General features: G+C 46.6%; 1 protein-coding gene across 4 annotated transcripts in view; it reads right to left on the minus strand.

Moving 5' to 3' along the window:
• The window catches only part of MBD3L1 (methyl-CpG binding domain protein 3-like 1), a 10,963-nt gene extending 3,349 nt beyond the window's left edge, over nucleotides 1-7,614 (minus strand). Inside the window, exon 1 of one of the 4 annotated variants that reach the window (XM_011954921.1) lies at nucleotides 7,529-7,614. The gene's annotated coding sequence lies outside the window, so the exon portion shown is untranslated. Of the gene's footprint in view, nucleotides 1-278; nucleotides 331-7,470 lie in introns of those variants that run through there. The other 3 variants (XM_011954920.1, XM_011954922.1, XM_011954923.1) reach the window with 3 other exon arrangements.
• Between the last annotated feature and the right edge of the window lie 2,432 nt (nucleotides 7,615-10,046).

Below are 10,046 nucleotides of genomic sequence, written 5' to 3' on the forward strand. Positions count from 1 at the left end.
CCATGTTGGCGAGAGTGGCCTCGAACTCCTGACCTCATGATCTGCCTGCCTTAACCTCCCAAAGTGCTGGGATTACAGGCAACTCTGTATCTTTAAGTTCTGTTTTTCTACTGAATCCCTTCTTCGGCATTTAAATATGTTCAAGTTTCTCCTAGCTACACAGACACTCCTCTCCTAAACTTCCTGGGACCCCCTCCTACACCACTACTCTCTATCCCTTCCCCTTAGCTATGAACCTGAGGAAAGATCATCTATATCTATGTCTCCTGTCTCCTCACCTCCAGCTAACTCCTCAGGCCACTCCAAACTTCTGTTTTCCTTCACCGTTCTACGGCTGCTTCTGTTGCTAAGGCCACAATGACCCCTTTGTTGTTAGATTCCAAAGGAATTCTCATTATTCATCTGGCATGACTCTTGAAGTGGAAAGCTTTGAAATATGCTTGGAACAACCTGGACATGTGAATCTTACTTTACAGCTGTGAACCCTAGAAAATCTAAATATGGCCAGGCACGGTGGCTCACACCTGTAATCCCAGCACTTTTGGAGGCCGAGGCAGGCAGATCACGAGGTCAGGAGTGTTAGGACGAACGGAGGCAAGATGGTGCACTTCCGGGTTGTTCTTCACCACCAGCTCTTCCCGCGCGCGCGAAAATGCAGCCGGCGCCCAGGACGGTGCAGATCAACTGGGCATGCGCCGGGTGACGTCAATCCAAAGAGACCAAGATTTACCTGGTCGCACCTGCGGAACGTCCCCCGACACGCCCGTGCCCCGCCTATTGCCCTCCCACTCCTAGAAAAGCCGTTCTCCACCAGTGAGCCAGGCGGCCTTCTCACAGCCCCACTCCTGTCGGGATGTCAGGACTGTGGGAACTCCGTCCGAGAGCCCCACCGGGGGACTCTGCCGGCCTCCTTTGCCGGAGGCCGACAGACTTCTCCCTACCCACCTTCTTTCCCTGAAGCTAGGTGACCAAAATAAACTTGAACCGGTTTTGCTCCTACACTTGCCTACCCACTGGTTCTTTTGCGCTCGGCGGCTGGTCTTAGAAAAACAAATCAAGGAGATTGAGACCATCCTGGCTAACACGGTGAAATCCCATCTCTGCTAAAAATACAAAATATTAGCCATGATATTAATACAGGTGGGTGTGGTGGTGCACACCTGTAGTCCCAGCTACTCAGAAGACTGAGGCAGGAGAATGGCGTGAACCTGGGAGGCGGATTTTGCAGTGAGCCGAGATCGCGCCACTGCACTCCAGCCTGGGCGACAGTGCGAGACTCTGTCTCAAAAACAAAAAAAGAAAACAAAACAAAACAAAAATCTAAATATGGGGCAGGTACATCTGATAACATTCAACTCGCAGATTGAGATGTGCCATCAGTGGAAAGTACAAACTGGATTTCTGGAACTCATTACAAAAAAACAAAAATCATTTAAAAGATCTCATCTGGAGTCCTAATAAGTAACCAACAACAAGGAAGGGGCCCCTGGCTGGGGGAGAACAATTGTTCTGAGAGATGGCTAACTGCCAGAAACACACTGATCTGACATTCTGTTGCAAAAGACCTCGGTCTGCACATAGTCCCAGCAACATGACCTTATCTGCACACCTTACGTGCACGTGGCCACCTCCAGCACGACCCTACAAAATTCCCTCCAACCTCTTCCTGTTTGCAAACAGCCCCTTCTCTTCTGTGCTGCCTGTTGCATCCTTGCAACCTACCTTCATACCTTCTCTAATAAATCTTTCTTTACCTACGACTGTCTTGGGAAATTATTTTACCGCCCACAACGCCATCCCCAGCCAGTCACAACTACAACGTCTCAATAATTTTTTTACATTGATTGCATGCACAAATGAGAATTATGTTGGCTACCATGGGTTAAAAGAGACTTAGAATTCATTGTGTGTGGCATGCCATCTATGGCTGAGATGCTATATTGGTGCTTACCTAGGAGTTATCACCGGATAGCCTGTGTTCTGTGCATGCTTGGTTGTTGGCACAGTTGCACAGCCTTTAAAATATTTAATATCTCTTGTTATTGGCTGTCTTTTAAATTATCCCAGTGGGTGTGAAGTGATATTTTATGGAAGTTTTGATATTAACTTCCCTAATGAATAAAGGGGCTGAGCACCTTTTCATATACATATTTGCCCTTTGTATATCTTCTTTGTAGAAATGACTATTCAAGGGGGCCAGGCGCAGTGGCTCAAGCCTGTAATCCCAGCACTTTGGGAGGCCAAGACGGGCGGATCACGAGGTCAGGAGATCGAGACCATCCTGGCTAATACAGTGAAACCCCGTCTCTACTAAAAAATACAAAAAACTAGCCGGGCGAGGTGGCGGGCGCCTGTAGTCCCAGCTACTCGGGAGGCTGAGGCAGGAGAATGGCATAAACCCGGGAGGCGGAGCTTGCAGTGAGCTGAGATCTGGCCACTGCACTCCAGCCTGGGCGACAGAGCGAGATTCCGTCTCAAAAAAAAATAAGAAATGACTATTCAAACTCTTTGTTCATTTTTCAGGCTGGGTGCAGGGGCTCACACCTGTAATCCCAGCACTTTGGGAGACCAAAGCGGGCAGATCACTTGAGGTCAGGAGTTCAAGACCAGCCTGGCCAACGTGGCAAAACCCTGTCTCTGCTAAAAATACAAAAATTATCCAGGCGTGGTGGCGAGCGCCTGTGGCCCCAGCTACTTGGAAGGCTGAGACCGGAGAATCGCTTGAATCCAGGAGGCAGAGGTTGCAGTGAGCCAAAATGATGCCACTGCACTCTAGCCTGGGTGACAGAGGGAGACTCCATCTCAACAAAAAAACCTCTTTGTCCACTTTTAATTGGGTATCTTTATACTGCTGAGTTGCAAGGCTTTGTATATTTTGAACACAAGTCACATATCAGATAAATCATTTGTAAATGTTTTCATCCAGTCCATGGTTGTCTTTTTTCTTGATGGTGTCCTTTGAAGCATCAACGTTTTTTAATGTTAAGTCCAATTTATCTATTTTTTCTTTTGTCACCTGTTTTTGATGTCATATCTAAGAAACAATTGCCTAAACCAAGATCATAAAGTTTGACTCCTATGTTTTCTTCCAAAAAGTTTATAGTTTTAGCTGTTACCTGTAGTTCTATGATCTATTTTGAGCTCACTTTAGTACACAGTATGAAATAGAGGTCCAATTTCTTTTTTTCTTTCTTTCTTTTTTTTTTATTTTAGGCAGTCTCGCTCTGTTCCCAGGCTGGACTGCAGTGGCACAATCTTGGCTCACTGCGACCTCCACCTTCTGGGTTCAAGCGATTCTCCTGCCTCAGCCTCCCAAGCAGCTGGGACTACAGGTGCCTGCCACCACACCCAGTTAATTTTTGTATTTTTAGTAGAGACGGGGTTTCACCACGTTGGCCAGGATGGTCTCGATCTCTTGACCTCATGATCTGCCCGCCTCGGCCTCCCAAAGTGCTGGGGTTACAGGCGTGAGCCACCGCGCCCAGGCCAATTTCACTCTTTTGCATATTGGCACCTAGTTATCCCAGCGCAATTTGTTGAAGAGAATATTCTTTCCACAATGAACTTTCCTAGTATATTGAATTTTGAACTTGTTCATTTTTGCTTAAACTTCCTTCAGCCATCTGAGAATGATTAGGGATATTTTTCAGAAGTAGTGATTTAACTTTTTTTCTGAAAGGATGGGTGTGTGAAACAATATCATTCATTGAAATTATTTCTTCCTGGCTGATTTTAAATGTTGCCACTCTCTTATATAAAATTTCTGTAAATAGTCCATGTCAATTTCTGGACAGTCTGCACTTTTTCAGAATAAACCTTTATTCTAGAATTAAAAAAAAAAACCACTTTGCTACATTTTATTCTGATTTTATATTCTATTTCTTTCTTACTAGACTCCTGGGTTTTAGTTTCTTTTTCACATCCCATGTTAAATTAAAAGCATAAATCATTTCAATACATCACTTTGGGATTACTAGCATATCAAGCTACAGATCTCCTCTCAGAGACATCTCTGTGTCATGTACAAATGTTTTCCTTATTCTAACACAAAGACAGAACAAGAGACACTGAAGCCTATTTGAGGGTGGAGGGTGGGAGGAGGGCAAGGATCGAAAAACTACCTATCAGGTACTAAGCTTATTACCTGGATGATTAAATAATCTGTATACCAAACCTCCATGACAGGCAGTATACCTATATAACAAACCTGTACATGTACCCCTGACCCTAAAATTTTTTTTTGTAAAAAGTCTCCCAAAAGAAATGTGAAAAAAAATTTGCCTTATTCTAAACAGTCTTTAGTGGAAGTTAGTGTTCCTCTTTGATGCAAGAGTAATTTGTAAAAGATCTTACTTTTATGTGTAAATGCTTTGATGTCTTTAAATTATGTCAGGTATTCCTAGGTATATTTTCAAATAATATTATTTGATTTTGTTATTGTTGTTTCTTTGGTTTAGTTGAAGAAGGACTCCAATGTGGCCAAATACAGGACATCTAATATGGTGTGGCTGTGTCCCCACCCAAATCTCTTCTTGAATTGTAGCTCCCACAGTTCCCACGTCATGGGAGGGACCCGGCGGGAGGTAACTGAATCATGGGGACAGGTCTTTCCCATGCTGTTCCCATGATAGCGAATAAGTCTCACGAGATCTGATGGTTTTATAAAGGCGAGTTTCCCTGCACAGGCTCTCTTGTCTGCCGCCATATAAGACCGTGCCTTTCGCCTTCCACCATGATTGTGAGGCCTCCCTAATCACATGGAACTGTAAGGTCCCCAGACACATGTGTGAGCCACATGGTGAAACACCATCTCTACTAGAAATACCAAAAAAATTAAAAATAAATTAGCCGGCGTGGAGGCACGTGCCTGTAATCCCAGCTACTCCGGAGGCTGAGGCATGAGAATCGTTTGAACCTAGGAGGCACATGCTGCAGTGAGCCAAAATGGTGCCACTGCACTCCAACCTGGGCAACAGAATAAGACTCTGTCACAAAACTAAAAAATTAAATGGAAGAAAAAACACCATGGAAAACATTATTGTGACAATTGGCAATTCCGAATATGGATTATGTTATTAGATAACAGCCCCATGCAGTGTTCAATTCCCTGATTTTGCTAATTACTGTAGTTCTGAAAGAAAGGGTCCTTGTTATTAAGAAATACACCCTGATTTGGTGGTAAATGGGCACAATATCTGTCATTCTCAAATGGTTAAAAAAAATTGTAATGTATGTAAAGAGAGACAGAGTTCATGATAAAGCAAATAGGGTAAAATGTTAACTTTTGGTGACACAGGCACAAAATACACAGATATAAAGGAGTTCTTTGTACCATTCTTGCAGCTTTTCTGTAAATTTGGAATCTTATCAAAATAATTTTAAAACAAAACAGAAAAACAAAAAAGAGCTATGTACCATGTCTAAAAACAACCCCAATAAGAATGCCTAACATTTCACTAGAAATAAAATTATAATGGCTTAAGGAAAGAACTACGTCAACAAAAAGCTATGCCACTTTCAAAGATGGAAAGAATTAAATGTTAATTCTCCCTCAATTTAATCTACATTGAAAAATTCACACAGTTCCAATCAGCAGCTGCTTATCTTCCTGGACATCCATTCATGGAACACCTTTCTGAAAAACATCAGATCACAGCCAGATCTCTGTGAAAATGAGCAATCACTCACACCCACAGTTGTTGAAGCTTCCCAGCCAGGACCACCACAGCCCCACAGCCCTACTTCCATCATCAGGGTAAACCCTGTGTACTGAAAGATGAAAAGGATGTCGTTGGTGGCCTGTCTGCAAGGGCACGGCAAACTGGGGCAGCAGAAAGTCTTCACTGTCTAGTGGAAAGTAAAATTGAAGCTCTGAGCTTCTCAGAAATGAGAGGAGGTGGCCAAGGGGAAGATCACTCAAGACCATTCCCCTCATTTTTTCCCTTTGCACTTACCAGTATCTTTTTTCTTGGTTTTGGTTTTTATTTTGTTTTTTTGAGGTGGAGTCTCGCTCTTGCCACCCAGGCTGGAGTGCAGCAGCTGCAATCTCGGCTCACTGCAACCTTCACCTCCAGAGTTCAAGCAATTCTCCTGCCTCAGACTCCCGAGTAGCTGGGATTACAAGGCGTCCGCCACCATGCCCGGCTAATTTTGTATTTTTAGTAGAGACAGGGTTTCACCATGTTGGCCAAGCTGGTCTCGAACTCCTGACCTCAGGTGATCCGCCCACCTCGGCCTCCCAAAGTGTTGAGATTACAAGCGTGAGCCGCCACACCCAACCAGCACTTACCAGTATCTAACACACCAACATACCATGTATTCTATTTATCACATTCACTGTTCACTCCTCCTTCCCACCCCACAACTAAAATGCACGTTCTCCGAGGGCAAGTACGTTTACCTATTTTGTTCAGTCCATATCCATGGTGTATAAAACAGTGACTTGTGTGTGTGGGGGGAGTAATAGGATTTATTCCATGACTATGACTACAGCATACACACATACACACACATACATGTCCACACTATATCTGGAAAGATAAAGGAGAAAATTATGTTTGCCTCTGAGCAAAAGAACTGGAAGACAGTGGTGGGAGAATATTTGACTGACTTTGTACCACTCTTAAATCTTCCTATATGTGTATCTATGACTCAGTCCTCTCCTGCTCCCCAAAACTCTTAGTGTTAAATCACTATGTTCTGCCTTGGGAAAGCAAATTATAGACAAATGTGCATATATAATCTGATTCTATCGGGTTGTATGCACATGGCGAAGTAACTGTATCAACAATCTAGGGATCCAAGGAAAGCCCTGCCCCTGAATCTGATCTCCCACAATCCCGGCTCCTGAGCCTATGCCAACCCACTCACATCAGACACCGTTTTATTCATACCCAGATCCCTGCCCCTGGAACTGGTCTCCACCCACTGCCTGATCCCCAGGCCTGGTGCAGCCCACAGTCCCGCCCCCAGACTGGTCTCCGCCCACAGCCAGTCCCGCCCCCAGACTGGTCTCCGCCCACAGCCAGTCCCGCCCCTAGACTTGGTGCCACGCATAGCTCCGCCCCTAGAACTGATCTCTGCCAATCAGCACTGCCCTCCAGGGCCTGTACACCCACAACCTAGGCCCCGCCCTCCGCCCTGCTCGGAACTGATCTCCGCCCACAGCCAGCCCCATTTTCCAGGGCTGGCACCACCACCGCCTGGTTCCCGCTCAGCCCCGCCCAGGAAATGGAGCTCTCCGCCCCTGTAAACTGGTCTCTGCTCAGTCACCCCGGTTCTGGAAGCCTTGTACCATCCACCCCGAGAACTGGGCCCCACCCACAGCCCCGCCCCTGGAACTGGTCTCTGCTCAAGCAGCCTCGCCCTCCAGGCCTGGTACGGCCGCAGCCGGTTCCCCGCCTTCAGCTCCGCCCCGGAACTAATCTCCGCCCACAATCAGCCTGGCTCCGCCCCCAGGGCCAACCCTGCCCCCGCTACTGCAGCAGGCCAGGGCCCAACTTTGTGCCCAGTAAGCAAACTAGAACACCTCTGCGTGAGGCTGGGGTGCGCGGCCGCCGCTCCCGCCCGCCGCGCCTGCCACCTAAGCGCCGAACCCCGAACACGCTCGACCCTGCGAGGCTGCCCGTGGGAGCCGGAAGCAGACATGTAGCGCGGCGATCCCCAGACCGGAAGCGGAAGCGCGGGGCGGTGCCGTGGGAGGGGCTGCGCGTGGGGCACCGGAGAGCGAGTCCCTCCGTCCCCGCGAGTCGGCGCTTTTGGCCCGCGGGAGGGGCCGGGCTCGGTGAGCGACTGGCGGGGTCTCGGGTCCGAGTCCTGGGGGCGACGTGGGCCGCGGGCACCGCCAGCCGTGGGCCCTGTGTCCCTCCCGGTAGCCGTGTTTCTGTCCATGAGGCCTCCGGCTGTGTACAAGCAAGTCAGCGCGAAGCTGCTGCTCGCCCCTGGATCGGGGCCCGTGCCGTTGTCGCCTCCTCAGAGAGCCCCAGTCGCCCTCACCCAGGGCGATTCTGCGCCCCAGGGGACTTTTGGCTGTAGCTGGAGTCGGCTGTGGTTGTCACAAATTGTGGGGAGGGGAGGCTGCTACTGTCACCTAGAGGGTGGAGGCCAGGGAAGAGGGACTCTGCTCGCTCTTAAAGATTCTACGTTGTACAGGACAATCCCCCACAACAAGGAATTATCAGTAGTGCCAGGTTGGGAAACCCTGCTCTAGGGCCTTAAAAAAATATATATCTGCAGTTCTGAATAAACTGTATACATTGTTAAAAATTCAGCTTAGTCACTTACTAGGGCCTCTAAGTGACAAGATATTTTTAAAACCTCTGGAGTCACCATAGAAGCTCTCTCCAGTCTAATACGTTGAGCAAGTCAAATGCACACAGCGTTAAGCTGCTTTCTCCCCTCTTAAGGAGCAGATGGCTGGATAGGAATCAAGTAAATCTAGTCCCGGCCCACAGGCTGGGCCCTTATTACACATTTAATCATTGAGTACCCAAAAAAGTGAATGGGATGGTGTTTCCAACAGCTGTGTCCAACAACTGTACAACCTATACAAAGCCTCAAAAGAAATCTTTGTGCCTTTTTTTTTTTTCAGATGAGAAAAACATCATTCAAGCTCAGAGTCGTGTTGAAGCCTGCCGCAAGGTCCACCTGTCCTTGTGGATTTGTGTGTGACCAGGTGAGTACAGTGTGGAACCTACAACAAGGTTCCAGCAGGCCCTGCTGTGTAGAAGAACTGCTCACAGGCTTTTCCTGTGCTGGGGTTGTAACCACATGGAAGTCACTAAGAGTGAAGGTATCTTAAGGAGAGTTCAAGGCAAAAAGACAGAGATATTTTTGGTTATATGTGTATAAATAAGTAAATACAGTTACATGCAAATAAGTATCTACAAAACAGGCATACACATAATGTAAAGATGTGTAACTAGCTAAATGCAGATTTTCTGGTATGCTATAATGCTTAAAGTTTCTGGATTTTATATAAGTATAAACGTAGAAAATTTTACATGTATATGTAGTGTTACAAGTCTTCCTACTAACAACTAGCAGGACTACTCAGCAACATTCTTCAGGCCTGTTTGATGTGACTTTTTTTTTTTTTCTTGAGACCAAGTCTCACTCTGTTGCCCAGGCTGGAGTGCAGTGGAGCAATCTTATCTCACTTCAGCCTCCACCTTCGAGATTCAAGCAATTCTCCTGCCTCAGTTTCCTGAGTAGCTGGGACTACAGGCAAGTACCACCACGCTCAACTAATTTTGTTAGTATTTTTAGTAGAGGCGGATTTTTGCCATGTTGGCCAGGCCGGTCTCAAACTCCTGAGCTCAAGTGATCCGCCCGCCTCAGCCTCCCAAAGTGCTGGGATTACAGGCGCGAGCCACCGCACCCGGCTGTCGATTTTATTTCTAAAGGCATATCAGCCTCCACCAAACTTCAAAATATGAGGACATTTGTAAAAAGGATGATTTGAGCTTTCTTACATTAGTAACACATTTAAAATTAAATTGACTGGCAACCAGATGTGTTTTGAGCAGTGGCATTTTTTTTTTCCCTAATGAGATTTGAAAACATTTGGAAGAATATTAAGCAACAACTTATAAATTGAAAGGTAGGGCACTGGTTTCCAAAAAGATTGTCCTCTGCACCTTGCCTCCTGTATTAGTCCGTTTTCACACGGCTATAAAGAACTACCTGAGAGTTTTCACACTACTTTAAATAACTTCCTGAGACTGGGTGATGTATAAAGGAAAGAAATTTAATTGACTCACAGTTCTGCGTGGCGGGGGAGGCCTCAGGAAACTTACAATCATGGTGGAAAGCAAAGGGAAAGCAAGACACGTCTTACATGGCTGCAGGAGAGAGAGAGAGAAGAGGTAAGCGTCAGACTTTTAAACCATCAAATCTCATGAGAACTTACTGTCAGAACAGCAAGAGGGAAGTCCAACCCCGTGATTCAGTCACCTCCTTCCTGGCCCCTCCTCTGACATGTGGGGATTAGTACCACTGGAGATGAGACCTGGGTGGGAGAGACACAGAACCAAACCATATTATCA

This window comes from Colobus angolensis, unplaced genomic scaffold (assembly GCF_000951035.1).
Source record: "Colobus angolensis palliatus isolate OR3802 unplaced genomic scaffold, Cang.pa_1.0 Scaffold39, whole genome shotgun sequence".
NCBI lineage: Eukaryota > Metazoa > Chordata > Mammalia > Primates > Cercopithecidae > Colobus > Colobus angolensis.